The sequence below is a fragment of the Equus caballus genome, chromosome 21 (genome assembly GCF_041296265.1).
Source record: "Equus caballus isolate H_3958 breed thoroughbred chromosome 21, TB-T2T, whole genome shotgun sequence".
NCBI lineage: Eukaryota > Metazoa > Chordata > Mammalia > Perissodactyla > Equidae > Equus > Equus caballus.
In genome coordinates, this window is record NC_091704.1 from 11,297,502 (window position 1) to 11,314,662 (window position 17,161).

General features: G+C 52.7%; 1 protein-coding gene across 2 annotated transcripts in view; it reads right to left on the reverse strand.

The window, feature by feature from the left end:
* The window catches only part of LOC138919734 (ral guanine nucleotide dissociation stimulator-like), a 175,753-nt gene extending 160,082 nt beyond the window's left edge, over window positions 1–15,671 (reverse strand). Inside the window, exon 1 of one of the 2 annotated variants that reach the window (XM_070246006.1) lies at window positions 15,376–15,671. The gene's annotated coding sequence lies outside the window, so the exon portion shown is untranslated. Of the gene's footprint in view, window positions 1–2,083; window positions 2,380–15,375 lie in introns of those variants that run through there. The other variant, XM_070246008.1, reaches the window with a different exon arrangement.
* Between the last annotated feature and the right edge of the window lie 1,490 nt (window positions 15,672–17,161).

Sequence of the window (17,161 nt, forward strand, 5' to 3'; positions counted from 1 at the left end):
GGCTACACTTCCGTGCCCTTGGAGTTGGGCAGTTCAGTCATGCCCTACATCGGGACGTTTCAGTCAACAACGGGGGTCCCAGAAGATTAGTCCCATGTGGCCTAGGTGTGTAGGAGGCTCTGCCATCTAGGTTTAGGAACTCCGTGGTGTTTGCACAGTCTCGAGATTGCCTGACTGTGACACACTCCTCAGAACTGATCCCCACTGTTAAGCAAAGCATGACTGGACTGCCTTAGATTCTCCACGGTTCCAGACCCTGCACTGTTTACATGACTGCACACGCAGAGGGCACCGTGTCTGAGGCAGAGAGCAGCTGGAATCACACAAGCTCTCGACAGAGAGTCAGGGAAAGGCGTGCTCTGCTTACACGACTCTCTACTTTTCTCCGTGTCTGAACCATTTCATAGCTAATCTGCTCTTTTTAACCGAACAGCTTTGCAGAAAAGAAAAAAAAAAAAAAGGTTACCAACAAATACCAAACAAACCAATATAAACAATACATATCAAATAAGCCTAACCCTACTATGCTACTGAAAAGGCTGTTATTTCCCTGGGACAATTCTGACAGCATTAGATTGTTTTACCAAGAGCAGCCAAGTCGAGGGAGATGATTTCTAATTCCACAGTGCTACGGATGCGGTCAGTAGCAACTGCAAGCTGGAAAGGAAACAAAGTCGGGTGTCATCCATTCAAGTTCACACGTTTCACCAGGGACAGCCTCCGAGCCTTTAATACTTACGTATGCATTTATCCATTTATTTAATCAACCACTACTAACGCCTACTACAGGCCAGACGCTGCTCTAAGTACTTTACGGCTTTGAAATATCCTCTCACCTTTACACTCACCTATGGAGTGTGTATGATAATCATCCCCGTTTGACAGATCAGGAAACTGACACACAGAATGGTACGGTAACTTGCCCAAGTTCACACAGCCCGTAGGTGGCAGAGCTAGGACCCATTTGACAGAGTCTGGCTCCAGAGTCCACGCTCCGAATCACCACGCTTAGTCTCCAAAGACCTATGGAAAGCGCCAGCCTTAACCGAAAAGTTTTGTCTTCCCCACCCTACAGTCCCTACGCGGCCCCAGGCTCCAGGGCACTCTTTCAGCTCCTCTGACAGGCCATACTCCTCCCTTGCCCCGTCCCAACGCTCTCCCGCACAAGTCCTCCTTTTCTTGTAGGCATCTGCTCTCAGCTTCAACATCACTGCCTAAGCCACAAAGTCTATCAGTAAATGCCGTATTTCTCAGCACCCAACACGAAATAGTTTTTACGTATCTCCTAGGTAACTAGTCGCTGCCTATCTGTCCTTTCCAACTAGGCTGTGAGGCCCAGTACGTCAAACACCCTGTCAGTCTTGCTCACCAAGTGTCCAGACCACTGAACAACGCACCGACCAGAGGAAAGGAAGGACTTGTCCCAAGGTCAACTCTCCAGACTTTCTGTGGAAGGAGGCAACGAACGGAGCACCCTCGAGCCTCACGCTTTCTCTGCCAGACTTTCAAGTGTGGGACACATACCTGTGCTCACAATGCTCCCCGGACAGCCCCCACTGCACCCCTAACAGCTAGACTTCCGCACACTCAAGGGCTTTGGAAAGCACTGGCTCTGCACACAAACGTTACGTGGCCCTCGACAGGCCACTTCCCCTGAACCGGCCTGAGCTTCAGGGGCACAACAGGCTTCAGGAAAACCCCAACGGAACGTAGCCTCTAAAACAGGGAGACCTGCACTCCTCAGAACGCCTCGAGACCAGTGTCCTTATCGACTTCGCGTCTGTCCCTCCAAGAAGCCAAGACCACGGGGGCCGCTTCAGCGCCCGACTCCCGGGCACCGCGTCCCCAGGCTGGCCCCGTGCCCGGCACACACCGCCCGTTCCATGAACGAGTGACGCGCACGAAGAGACCCCCCCACACACACCCCCACCCCCCACCCCCCCCCACCCCCCCCCCCACCCCCCCGCCGCTCCGCGCGCCGCACAGCTGTCCCGCGACCTGACGGGCACCTCTCGGCGCACAAGCCTATTCCTCAGAAACACGCTCGCCTCCCACCAGCCCCCAGGCCCACGCCCCCAGGTACCTCTCCCAGATGGCATCATCTTCGCAGGCGCCCTGGTCGTTCCCGTGTCCGGCGAGCAGGAAGAGCGGGAGCTGAAGGAGGGCCACCTCAGGCCAGCGGCCATGGCTGTGGAGGGCCCGGGCTGCTGTGCCCAGCGGGGACACGGAGCGGCGTCCACGGACGAGCCCGGCCCGGGAGAGAGCCGCAGAGCGCGGCCGGACTCCGCCGGGCTCGGCTCTGGCCAGGCAGGCGCGGCTCGCCGACGCCTCCCACGCCTCCCGCGACGGTGGCCCAGCAGCCGCGCGCGCTCCCCTCCTGGCGGGCGCGCGCCGCCGCCCAGACGCTCCCAGGCCGTTGCCCCGCCCCCTCCCGCGGTGGACTGCGGACAGGGACAGGGACACCCTCCTGGGAGAACTCCTGGGGCCCCGCCCACACGCTTCGGACCTTCGCGGAGCGGGAAGGTGCGCTGACAGGGACGCAGGGTCCCCGCCAAGCTCGCTCTCGGGGAACTGCAGCCTCCTCCCTCGGGTTTTACTCGAACGTCAGACCCGAAACCACGCAACGTCTACAAGCAAACCTAGGCAGTCAGCCCTTTGACACCAGTCTTAGCAGCCTATGTTCAAGTACCACGTCTGACTGGGCAATGGAAACAAAATACAAAATGAACAAACGGGACTACATCAAAGTAAAAAGATCTTCTGCACGGCAAAGGAAACCATCCACAAAACCAAAACGCAACCTAACACCTGGGAGAAGATACTTGCAAACCGTATGTCGGATAAGGGGTTAATACCCAAAATACAGAAAGAACTCATACACCTCAACAACAAAACAAATCAACAACCCAATTTAAAAAACGGGCAAAAGATCTGAGCAGTGACTTCTCCAAAGAAGATATCCGGATGGCCAACAGGCCTATGGAGAGGTGCTCAACATCATGAGCGATCAGACAAGTGCAAATGAAAACTACCATGAGACGTCACCTTACTCTGGTCAGAATGGCTCTAAGTAGCAAGACAAGAGACAAGTGTCGGAGAGGATGTGGAGAGACGGGAACTCTCCTGCACTGCTGGTGGGAGCGCAGACTGGTGCAGCCACTACGGAAAGCAGTAGGGAGTATCCTCAGAAAACTAAGAAGAGATCTACCGTTATGATCCGGCTATCCCACTGCTGGCTATTCATCCAAAGAACTCGAAGACACAAATGCAGAAAGACACGTGCACCCCTAGGTTCACTGCGGCATTATTCACAACAGCCAAAACTTGGAAGCAACCTAGGTGCCCATCAAGGGAGGAATGGATAAAGAAGATGTGGTACGTATACACAATGGAATACTCCTCGGCCATAAGAAATGATGAGACCCGGCCATTTGTGACAACCTGGATGGACCCTGAGGGTACTATGTGAAGTGAAATAAATCAGAGGGAGAAAGTCAAACACCGTGTGATCTCACTCATGAGCAGAAGATAAAAACAATCACAAACACACACAGAGCCACGGAGATTGGATTGCTGGTTACCATAGGGGGAGGGGGGGAGGGGAGAGAGCAAAAGGGGTGATGAGGCTCGCATGGGAGGTGACGGACTATAATTAGTTTTTGGGTGGTGAACACGATGTAATCTACACAGAACTCGAAATATATTACAACGTACATCTGAAAGCTATATGATGTTAGAAGCCACTGTTACTGCAATAAAATAAAATAAAATAAAATAAAATAAAATAAAATAAAGAAGTGTAGGAGCCTCAAGAGGCTGACAGGCTTTTGAAAAGTTATTCTAGGGATTTTTACGGCTTAGCTCAGGGCGGCAGACACCAGCCTGAGACACAGCTGTGACACAGTCACTAACTTCAACTAAATTATATTCCGACCGGAGGAAAATCAAAACTACTATAATAATAATAATTTGTCAAAGGCCTCACTTTGTGCCAGATCCTGTGCTAACTGCTTTGCACCAACTATCGCATTTAATCCTCACATCCCAAAGCTAGGTTACCGCTACTCTCCCCATTTTAAAGGTGAGGAGACGGAAGCAGAATGATGGCAATCTGCCTGGAATTCACAGAAGGATTCTCTATGTAATGACGTGACTTTTGGACCAGACTGAAAGGTTTAACACGTTACAGTGAAGATGCAGATCCCAGTATCACAGAACGTGAAAAACACTGAGTCCTGCAAAGTGTATTAAAACACTAATTATGGATCCTCACAATCTCTTGGCCTGTTTTCTCAGATGAGGGAAAACCCAGTGTGAAAAACCCTTGATGAGAGGTCTGCAGAGGAGGACTAGGTCTGGTCTTTAAAGCCGGGAACTGTCCCAGTAGATTCTGAGTCAGTGGGCCCAGAGGAGGCCTTGAGCGTCTCTGTTCTTGGAAAAAGCCCCACAGGCTACACTTCCGTGCCCTTGGAGTTGGGCAGTTCAGTCATGCCCTACATCGGGACGTTTCAGTCAACAACGGGGGTCCCAGAAGATTAGTCCCATGTGGCCTAGGTGTGTAGGAGGCTCTGCCATCTAGGTTTAGGAACTCCGTGGTGTTTGCACAGTCTCGAGATTGCCTGACTGTGACACACTCCTCAGAACTGATCCCCACTGTTAAGCAAAGCATGACTGGACTGCCTTAGATTCTCCACGGTTCCAGACCCTGCACTGTTTACATGACTGCACACGCAGAGGGCACCGTGTCTGAGGCAGAGAGCAGCTGGAATCACACAAGCTCTCGACAGAGAGTCAGGGAAAGGCGTGCTCTGCTTACACGACTCTCTACTTTTCTCCGTGTCTGAACCATTTCATAGCTAATCTGCTCTTTTTAACCGAACAGCTTTGCAGAAAAGAAAAAAAAAAAAAAGGTTACCAACAAATACCAAACAAACCAATATAAACAATACATATCAAATAAGCCTAACCCTACTATGCTACTGAAAAGGCTGTTATTTCCCTGGGACAATTCTGACAGCATTAGATTGTTTTACCAAGAGCAGCCAAGTCGAGGGAGATGATTTCTAATTCCACAGTGCTACGGATGCGGTCAGTAGCAACTGCAAGCTGGAAAGGAAACAAAGTCGGGTGTCATCCATTCAAGTTCACACGTTTCACCAGGGACAGCCTCCGAGCCTTTAATACTTACGTATGCATTTATCCATTTATTTAATCAACCACTACTAACGCCTACTACAGGCCAGACGCTGCTCTAAGTACTTTACGGCTTTGAAATATCCTCTCACCTTTACACTCACCTATGGAGTGTGTATGATAATCATCCCCGTTTGACAGATCAGGAAACTGACACACAGAATGGTACGGTAACTTGCCCAAGTTCACACAGCCCGTAGGTGGCAGAGCTAGGACCCATTTGACAGAGTCTGGCTCCAGAGTCCACGCTCCGAATCACCACGCTTAGTCTCCAAAGACCTATGGAAAGCGCCAGCCTTAACCGAAAAGTTTTGTCTTCCCCACCCTACAGTCCCTACGCGGCCCCAGGCTCCAGGGCACTCTTTCAGCTCCTCTGACAGGCCATACTCCTCCCTTGCCCCGTCCCAACGCTCTCCCGCACAAGTCCTCCTTTTCTTGTAGGCATCTGCTCTCAGCTTCAACATCACTGCCTAAGCCACAAAGTCTATCAGTAAATGCCGTATTTCTCAGCACCCAACACGAAATAGTTTTTACGTATCTCCTAGGTAACTAGTCGCTGCCTATCTGTCCTTTCCAACTAGGCTGTGAGGCCCAGTACGTCAAACACCCTGTCAGTCTTGCTCACCAAGTGTCCAGACCACTGAACAACGCACCGACCAGAGGAAAGGAAGGACTTGTCCCAAGGTCAACTCTCCAGACTTTCTGTGGAAGGAGGCAACGAACGGAGCACCCTCGAGCCTCACGCTTTCTCTGCCAGACTTTCAAGTGTGGGACACATACCTGTGCTCACAATGCTCCCCGGACAGCCCCCACTGCACCCCTAACAGCTAGACTTCCGCACACTCAAGGGCTTTGGAAAGCACTGGCTCTGCACACAAACGTTACGTGGCCCTCGACAGGCCACTTCCCCTGAACCGGCCTGAGCTTCAGGGGCACAACAGGCTTCAGGAAAACCCCAACGGAACGTAGCCTCTAAAACAGGGAGACCTGCACTCCTCAGAACGCCTCGAGACCAGTGTCCTTATCGACTTCGCGTCTGTCCCTCCAAGAAGCCAAGACCACGGGGGCCGCTTCAGCGCCCGACTCCCGGGCACCGCGTCCCCAGGCTGGCCCCGTGCCCGGCACACACCGCCCGTTCCATGAACGAGTGACGCGCACGAAGAGACCCCCCCACACACACCCCCACCCCCCACCCCCCCCCACCCCCCCGCCGCTCCGCGCGCCGCACAGCTGTCCCGCGACCTGACGGGCACCTCTCGGCGCACAAGCCTATTCCTCAGAAACACGCTCGCCTCCCACCAGCCCCCAGGCCCACGCCCCCAGGTACCTCTCCCAGATGGCATCATCTTCGCAGGCGCCCTGGTCGTTCCCGTGTCCGGCGAGCAGGAAGAGCGGGAGCTGAAGGAGGGCCACCTCAGGCCAGCGGCCATGGCTGTGGAGGGCCCGGGCTGCTGTGCCCAGCGGGGACACGGAGCGGCGTCCACGGACGAGCCCGGCCCGGGAGAGAGCCGCAGAGCGCGGCCGGACTCCGCCGGGCTCGGCTCTGGCCAGGCAGGCGCGGCTCGCCGACGCCTCCCACGCCTCCCGCGACGGTGGCCCAGCAGCCGCGCGCGCTCCCCTCCTGGCGGGCGCGCGCCGCCGCCCAGACGCTCCCAGGCCGTTGCCCCGCCCCCTCCCGCGGTGGACTGCGGACAGGGACAGGGACACCCTCCTGGGAGAACTCCTGGGGCCCCGCCCACACGCTTCGGACCTTCGCGGAGCGGGAAGGTGCGCTGACAGGGACGCAGGGTCCCCGCCAAGCTCGCTCTCGGGGAACTGCAGCCTCCTCCCTCGGGTTTTACTCGAACGTCAGACCCGAAACCACGCAACGTCTACAAGCAAACCTAGGCAGTCAGCCCTTTGACACCAGTCTTAGCAGCCTATGTTCAAGTACCACGTCTGACTGGGCAATGGAAACAAAATACAAAATGAACAAACGGGACTACATCAAAGTAAAAAGATCTTCTGCACGGCAAAGGAAACCATCCACAAAACCAAAACGCAACCTAACACCTGGGAGAAGATACTTGCAAACCGTATGTCGGATAAGGGGTTAATACCCAAAATACAGAAAGAACTCATACACCTCAACAACAAAACAAATCAACAACCCAATTTAAAAAACGGGCAAAAGATCTGAGCAGTGACTTCTCCAAAGAAGATATCCGGATGGCCAACAGGCCTATGGAGAGGTGCTCAACATCATGAGCGATCAGACAAGTGCAAATGAAAACTACCATGAGACGTCACCTTACTCTGGTCAGAATGGCTCTAAGTAGCAAGACAAGAGACAAGTGTCGGAGAGGATGTGGAGAGACGGGAACTCTCCTGCACTGCTGGTGGGAGCGCAGACTGGTGCAGCCACTACGGAAAGCAGTAGGGAGTATCCTCAGAAAACTAAGAAGAGATCTACCGTTATGATCCGGCTATCCCACTGCTGGCTATTCATCCAAAGAACTCGAAGACACAAATGCAGAAAGACACGTGCACCCCTAGGTTCACTGCGGCATTATTCACAACAGCCAAAACTTGGAAGCAACCTAGGTGCCCATCAAGGGAGGAATGGATAAAGAAGATGTGGTACGTATACACAATGGAATACTCCTCGGCCATAAGAAATGATGAGACCCGGCCATTTGTGACAACCTGGATGGACCCTGAGGGTACTATGTGAAGTGAAATAAATCAGAGGGAGAAAGTCAAACACCGTGTGATCTCACTCATGAGCAGAAGATAAAAACAATCACAAACACACACAGAGCCACGGAGATTGGATTGCTGGTTACCATAGGGGGAGGGGGGGAGGGGAGAGAGCAAAAGGGGTGATGAGGCTCGCATGGGAGGTGACGGACTATAATTAGTTTTTGGGTGGTGAACACGATGTAATCTACACAGAACTCGAAATATATTACAACGTACATCTGAAAGCTATATGATGTTAGAAGCCACTGTTACTGCAATAAAATAAAATAAAATAAAATAAAATAAAGAAGTGTAGGAGCCTCAAGAGGCTGACAGGCTTTTGAAAAGTTATTCTAGGGATTTTTACGGCTTAGCTCAGGGCGGCAGACACCAGCCTGAGACACAGCTGTGACACAGTCACTAACTTCAACTAAATTATATTCCGACCGGAGGAAAATCAAAACTACTATAATAATAATAATTTGTCAAAGGCCTCACTTTGTGCCAGATCCTGTGCTAACTGCTTTGCACCAACTATCTCATTTAATCCTCACATCCCAAAGCTAGGTTACCGCTACTCTCCCCATTTTAAAGGTGAGGAGACGGAAGCAGAATGATGGCAATCTGCCTGGAATTCACAGAAGGATTCTCTATGTAATGACGTGACTTTTGGACCAGACTGAAAGGTTTAACACGTTACAGTGAAGATGCAGATCCCAGTATCACAGAACGTGAAAAACACTGAGTCCTGCAAAGTGTATTAAAACACTAATTATGGATCCTCACAATCTCTTGGCCTGTTTTCTCAGATGAGGGAAAACCCAGTGTGAAAAACCCTTGATGAGAGGTCTGCAGAGGAGGACTAGGTCTGGTCTTTAAAGCCGGGAACTGTCCCAGTAGATTCTGAGTCAGTGGGCCCAGAGGAGGCCTTGAGCGTCTCTGTTCTTGGAAAAAGCCCCACAGGCTACACTTCCGTGCCCTTGGAGTTGGGCAGTTCAGTCATGCCCTACATCGGGACGTTTCAGTCAACAACGGGGGTCCCAGAAGATTAGTCCCATGTGGCCTAGGTGTGTAGGAGGCTCTGCCATCTAGGTTTAGGAACTCCGTGGTGTTTGCACAGTCTCGAGATTGCCTGACTGTGACACACTCCTCAGAACTGATCCCCACTGTTAAGCAAAGCATGACTGGACTGCCTTAGATTCTCCACGGTTCCAGACCCTGCACTGTTTACATGACTGCACACGCAGAGGGCACCGTGTCTGAGGCAGAGAGCAGCTGGAATCACACAAGCTCTCGACAGAGAGTCAGGGAAAGGCGTGCTCTGCTTACACGACTCTCTACTTTTCTCCGTGTCTGAACCATTTCATAGCTAATCTGCTCTTTTTAACCGAACAGCTTTGCAGAAAAGAAAAAAAAAAAAAAGGTTACCAACAAATACCAAACAAACCAATATAAACAATACATATCAAATAAGCCTAAACCTACTATGCTACTGAAAAGGCTGTTATTTCCCTGGGACAATTCTGACAGCATTAGATTGTTTTACCAAGAGCAGCCAAGTCGAGGGAGATGATTTCTAATTCCACAGTGCTACGGATGCGGTCAGTAGCAACTGCAAGCTGGAAAGGAAACAAAGTCGGGTGTCATCCATTCAAGTTCACACGTTTCACCAGGGACAGCCTCCGAGCCTTTAATACTTACGTATGCATTTATCCATTTATTTAATCAACCACTACTAACGCCTACTACAGGCCAGACGCTGCTCTAAGTACTTTACGGCTTTGAAATATCCTCTCACCTTTACACTCACCTATGGAGTGTGTATGATAATCATCCCCGTTTGACAGATCAGGAAACTGACACACAGAATGGTACGGTAACTTGCCCAAGTTCACACAGCCCGTAGGTGGCAGAGCTAGGACCCATTTGACAGAGTCTGGCTCCAGAGTCCACGCTCCGAATCACCACGCTTAGTCTCCAAAGACCTATGGAAAGCGCCAGCCTTAACCGAAAAGTTTTGTCTTCCCCACCCTACAGTCCCTACGCGGCCCCAGGCTCCAGGGCACTCTTTCAGCTCCTCTGACAGGCCATACTCCTCCCTTGCCCCGTCCCAACGCTCTCCCGCACAAGTCCTCCTTTTCTTGTAGGCATCTGCTCTCAGCTTCAACATCACTGCCTAAGCCACAAAGTCTACCAGTAAATGCCGTATTTCTCAGCACCCAACACGAAATAGTTTTTACGTATCTCCTAGGTAACTAGTCGCTGCCTATCTGTCCTTTCCAACTAGGCTGTGAGGCCCAGTACGTCAAACACCCTGTCAGTCTTGCTCACCAAGTGTCCAGACCACTGAACAACGCACCGACCAGAGGAAAGGAAGGACTTGTCCCAAGGTCAACTCTCCAGACTTTCTGTGGAAGGAGGCAACGAACGGAGCACCCTCGAGCCTCACGCTTTCTCTGCCAGACTTTCAAGTGTGGGACACATACCTGTGCTCACAATGCTCCCCGGACAGCCCCCACTGCACCCCTAACAGCTAGACTTCCGCACACTCAAGGGCTTTGGAAAGCACTGGCTCTGCACACAAACGTTACGTGGCCCTCGACAGGCCACTTCCCCTGAACCGGCCTGAGCTTCAGGGGCACAACAGGCTTCAGGAAAACCCCAACGGAACGTAGCCTCTAAAACAGGGAGACCTGCACTCCTCAGAACGCCTCGAGACCAGTGTCCTTATCGACTTCGCGTCTGTCCCTCCAAGAAGCCAAGACCACGGGGGCCGCTTCAGCGCCCGACTCCCGGGCACCGCGTCCCCAGGCTGGCCCCGTGCCCGGCACACACCGCCCGTTCCATGAACGAGTGACGCGCACGAAGAGACCCCCCCACACACACCCCCACCCCCCACCCCCCCCCACCCCCCCGCCGCTCCGCGCGCCGCACAGCTGTCCCGCGACCTGACGGGCACCTCTCGGCGCACAAGCCTATTCCTCAGAAACACGCTCGCCTCCCACCAGCCCCCAGGCCCACGCCCCCAGGTACCTCTCCCAGATGGCATCATCTTCGCAGGCGCCCTGGTCGTTCCCGTGTCCGGCGAGCAGGAAGAGCGGGAGCTGAAGGAGGGCCACCTCAGGCCAGCGGCCATGGCTGTGGAGGGCCCGGGCTGCTGTGCCCAGCGGGGACACGGAGCGGCGTCCACGGACGAGCCCGGCCCGGGAGAGAGCCGCAGAGCGCGGCCGGACTCCGCCGGGCTCGGCTCTGGCCAGGCAGGCGCGGCTCGCCGACGCCTCCCACGCCTCCCGCGACGGTGGCCCAGCAGCCGCGCGCGCTCCCCTCCTGGCGGGCGCGCGCCGCCGCCCAGACGCTCCCAGGCCGTTGCCCCGCCCCCTCCCGCGGTGGACTGCGGACAGGGACAGGGACACCCTCCTGGGAGAACTCCTGGGGCCCCGCCCACACGCTTCGGACCTTCGCGGAGCGGGAAGGTGCGCTGACAGGGACGCAGGGTCCCCGCCAAGCTCGCTCTCGGGGAACTGCAGCCTCCTCCCTCGGGTTTTACTCGAACGTCAGACCCGAAACCACGCAACGTCTACAAGCAAACCTAGGCAGTCAGCCCTTTGACACCAGTCTTAGCAGCCTATGTTCAAGTACCACGTCTGACTGGGCAATGGAAACAAAATACAAAATGAACAAACGGGACTACATCAAAGTAAAAAAATCTTCTGCACGGCAAAGGAAACCATCCACAAAACCAAAACGCAACCTAACACCTGGGAGAAGATACTTGCAAACCGTATGTCGGATAAGGGGTTAATACCCAAAATACAGAAAGAACTCATACACCTCAACAACAAAACAAATCAACAACCCAATTTAAAAAACGGGCAAAAGATCTGAGCAGTGACTTCTCCAAAGAAGATATCCGGATGGCCAACAGGCCTATGGAGAGGTGCTCAACATCATGAGCGATCAGACAAGTGCAAATGAAAACTACCATGAGACGTCACCTTACTCTGGTCAGAATGGCTCTAAGTAGCAAGACAAGAGACAAGTGTCGGAGAGGATGTGGAGAGACGGGAACTCTCCTGCACTGCTGGTGGGAGCGCAGACTGGTGCAGCCACTACGGAAAGCAGTAGGGAGTATCCTCAGAAAACTAAGAAGAGATCTACCGTTATGATCCGGCTATCCCACTGCTGGCTATTCATCCAAAGAACTCGAAGACACAAATGCAGAAAGACACGTGCACCCCTAGGTTCACTGCGGCATTATTCACAACAGCCAAAACTTGGAAGCAACCTAGGTGCCCATCAAGGGAGGAATGGATAAAGAAGATGTGGTACGTATACACAATGGAATACTCCTCGGCCATAAGAAATGATGAGACCCGGCCATTTGTGACAACCTGGATGGACCCTGAGGGTACTATGTGAAGTGAAATAAATCAGAGGGAGAAAGTCAAACACCGTGTGATCTCACTCATGAGCAGAAGATAAAAACAATCACAAACACACACAGAGCCACGGAGATTGGATTGCTGGTTACCATAGGGGGAGGGGGGGAGGGGAGAGAGCAAAAGGGGTGATGAGGCTCGCATGGGAGGTGACGGACTATAATTAGTTTTTGGGTGGTGAACACGATGTAATCTACACAGAACTCGAAATATATTACAACGTACATCTGAAAGCTATATGATGTTAGAAGCCACTGTTACTGCAATAAAATAAAATAAAATAAAATAAAATAAAGAAGTGTAGGAGCCTCAAGAGGCTGACAGGCTTTTGAAAAGTTATTCTAGGGATTTTTACGGCTTAGCTCAGGGCGGCAGACACCAGCCTGAGACACAGCTGTGACACAGTCACTAACTTCAACTAAATTATATTCCGACCGGAGGAAAATCAAAACTACTATAATAATAATAATTTGTCAAAGGCCTCACTTTGTGCCAGATCCTGTGCTAACTGCTTTGCACCAACTATCTCATTTAATCCTCACATCCCAAAGCTAGGTTACCGCTACTCTCCCCATTTTAAAGGTGAGGAGACGGAAGCAGAATGATGGCAATCTGCCTGGAATTCACAGAAGGATTCTCTATGTAATGACGTGACTTTTGGACCAGACTGAAAGGTTTAACACGTTACAGTGAAGATGCAGATCCCAGTATCACAGAACGTGAAAAACACTGAGTCCTGCAAAGTGTATTAAAACACTAATTATGGATCCTCACAATCTCTTGGCCTGTTTTCTCAGAGGAGGGAAAACCCAGTGTGAAAAACCCTTGATGAGAGGTCTGCAGAGGAGGACTAGGTCTGGTCTTTAAAGCCGGGAACTGTCCCAGTAGATTCTGAGTCAGTGGGCCCAGAGGAGGCCTTGAGCGTCTCTGTTCTTGGAAAAAGCCCCACAGGCTACACTTCCGTGCCCTTGGAGTTGGGCAGTTCAGTCATGCCCTACATCGGGACGTTTCAGTCAACAACGGGGGTCCCAGAAGATTAGTCCCATGTGGCCTAGGTGTGTAGGAGGCTCTGCCATCTAGGTTTAGGAACTCCGTGGTGTTTGCACAGTCTCGAGATTGCCTGACTGTGACACACTCCTCAGAACTGATCCCCACTGTTAAGCAAAGCATGACTGGACTGCCTTAGATTCTCCACGGTTCCAGACCCTGCACTGTTTACATGACTGCACACGCAGAGGGCACCGTGTCTGAGGCAGAGAGCAGCTGGAATCACACAAGCTCTCGACAGAGAGTCAGGGAAAGGCGTGCTCTGCTTACACGACTCTCTACTTTTCTCCGTGTCTGAACCATTTCATAGCTAATCTGCTCTTTTTAACCGAACAGCTTTGCAGAAAAGAAAAAAAAAAAAAAGGTTACCAACAAATACCAAACAAACCAATATAAACAATACATATCAAATAAGCCTAAACCTACTATGCTACTGAAAAGGCTGTTATTTCCCTGGGACAATTCTGACAGCATTAGATTGTTTTACCAAGAGCAGCCAAGTCGAGGGAGATGATTTCTAATTCCACAGTGCTACGGATGCGGTCAGTAGCAACTGCAAGCTGGAAAGGAAACAAAGTCGGGTGTAATCCATTCAAGTTCACACGTTTCACCAGGGACAGCCTCCGAGCCTTTAATACTTACGTATGCATTTATCCATTTATTTAATCAACCACTACTAACGCCTACTACAGGCCAGACGCTGCTCTAAGTACTTTACGGCTTTGAAATATCCTCTCACCTTTACACTCACCTATGGAGTGTGTATGATAATCATCCCCGTTTGACAGATCAGGAAACTGACACACAGAATGGTACGGTAACTTGCCCAAGTTCACACAGCCCGTAGGTGGCAGAGCTAGGACCCATTTGACAGAGTCTGGCTCCAGAGTCCACGCTCCGAATCACCACGCTTAGTCTCCAAAGACCTATGGAAAGCGCCAGCCTTAACCGAAAAGTTTTGTCTTCCCCACCCTACAGTCCCTACGCGGCCCCAGGCTCCAGGGCACTCTTTCAGCTCCTCTGACAGGCCATACTCCTCCCTTGCCCCGTCCCAACGCTCTCCCGCACAAGTCCTCCTTTTCTTGTAGGCATCTGCTCTCAGCTTCAACATCACTGCCTAAGCCACAAAGTCTATCAGTAAATGCCGTATTTCTCAGCACCCAACACGAAATAGTTTTTACGTATCTCCTAGGTAACTAGTCGCTGCCTATCTGTCCTTTCCAACTAGGCTGTGAGGCCCAGTACGTCAAACACCCTGTCAGTCTTGCTCACCAAGTGTCCAGACCACTGAACAACGCACCGACCAGAGGAAAGGAAGGACTTGTCCCAAGGTCAACTCTCCAGACTTTCTGTGGAAGGAGGCAACGAACGGAGCACCCTCGAGCCTCACGCTTTCTCTGCCAGACTTTCAAGTGTGGGACACATACCTGTGCTCACAATGCTCCCCGGACAGCCCCCACTGCACCCCTAACAGCTAGACTTCCGCACACTCAAGGGCTTTGGAAAGCACTGGCTCTGCACACAAACGTTACGTGGCCCTCGACAGGCCACTTCCCCTGAACCGGCCTGAGCTTCAGGGGCACAACAGGCTTCAGGAAAACCCCAACGGAACGTAGCCTCTAAAACAGGGAGACCTGCACTCCTCAGAACGCCTCGAGACCAGTGTCCTTATCGACTTCGCGTCTGTCCCTCCAAGAAGCCAAGACCACGGGGGCCGCTTCAGCGCCCGACTCCCGGGCACCGCGTCCCCAGGCTGGCCCCGTGCCCGGCACACACCGCCCGTTCCATGAACGAGTGACGCGCACGAAGAGACCCCCCCACACACACCCCCACCCCCCACCCCCCCCCCCCCCCCCCGCCGCTCCGCGCGCCGCACAGCTGTCCCGCGACCTGACGGGCACCTCTCGGCGCACAAGCCTATTCCTCAGAAACACGCTCGCCTCCCACCAGCCCCCAGGCCCACGCCCCCAGGTACCTCTCCCAGATGGCATCATCTTCGCAGGCGCCCTGGTCGTTCCCGTGTCCGGCGAGCAGGAAGAGCGGGAGCTGAAGGAGGGCCACCTCAGGCCAGCGGCCATGGCTGTGGAGGGCCCGGGCTGCTGTGCCCAGCGGGGACACGGAGCGGCGTCCACGGACGAGCCCGGCCCGGGAGAGAGCCGCAGAGCGCGGCCGGACTCCGCCGGGCTCGGCTCTGGCCAGGCAGGCGCGGCTCGCCGACGCCTCCCACGCCTCCCGCGACGGTGGCCCAGCAGCCGCGCGCGCTCCCCTCCTGGCGGGCGCGCGCCGCCGCCCAGACGCTCCCAGGCCGTTGCCCCGCCCCCTCCAGCGGTGGACTGCGGACAGGGACAGGGACACCCTCCTGGGAGAACTCCTGGGGCCCCGCCCACACGCTTCGGACCTTCGCGGAGCGGGAAGGTGCGCTGACAGGGACGCAGGGTCCCCGCCAAGCTCGCTCTCGGGGAACTGCAGCCTCCTCCCTCGGGTTTTACTCGAACGTCAGACCCGAAACCACGCAACGTCTACAAGCAAACCTAGGCAGTCAGCCCTTTGACACCAGTCTTAGCAGCCTATGTTCAAGTACCACGTCTGACTGGGCAATGGAAACAAAATACAAAATGAACAAACGGGACTACATCAAAGTAAAAAAATCTTCTGCACGGCAAAGGAAACCATCCACAAAACCAAAACGCAACCTAACACCTGGGAGAAGATACTTGCAAACCGTATGTCGGATAAGGGGTTAATACCCAAAATACAGAAAGAACTCATACACCTCAACAACAAAACAAATCAACAACCCAATTTAAAAAACGGGCAAAAGATCTGAGCAGTGACTTCTCCAAAGAAGATATCCGGATGGCCAACAGGCCTATGGAGAGGTGCTCAACATCATGAGCGATCAGACAAGTGCAAATGAAAACTACCATGAGACGTCACCTTACTCTGGTCAGAATGGCTCTAAGTAGCAAGACAAGAGACAAGTGTCGGAGAGGATGTGGAGAGACGGGAACTCTCCTGCACTGCTGGTGGGAGCGCAGACTGGTGCAGCCACTACGGAAAGCAGTAGGGAGTATCCTCAGAAAACTAAGAAGAGATCTACCGTTATGATCCGGCTATCCCACTGCTGGCTATTCATCCAAAGAACTCGAAGACACAAATGCAGAAAGACACGTGCACCCCTAGGTTCACTGCGGCATTATTCACAACAGCCAAAACTTGGAAGCAACCTAGGTGCCCATCAAGGGAGGAATGGATAAAGAAGATGTGGTACGTATACACAATGGAATACTCCTCGGCCATAAGAAATGATGAGACCCGGCCATTTGTGACAACCTGGATGGACCCTGAGGGTACTATGTGAAGTGAAATAAATCAGAGGGAGAAAGTCAAACACCGTGTGATCTCACTCATGAGCAGAAGATAAAAACAATCACAAACACACACAGAGCCACGGAGATTGGATTGCTGGTTACCATAGGGGGAGGGGGGGAGGGGAGAGAGCAAAAGGGGTGATGAGGCTCGCATGGGAGGTGACGGACTATAATTAGTTTTTGGGTGGTGAACACGATGTAATCTACACAGAACTCGAAATATATTACAACGTACATCTGAAAGCTATATGATGTTAGAAGCCACTGTTACTGCAATAAAATAAAATAAAATAAAATAAAATAAAGAAGTGTAGGAGCCTCAAGAGGCTGACAGGCTTTTGAAAAGTTATTCTAGGGATTTTTACGGCTTAGCTCAGGGCGGCAGACACC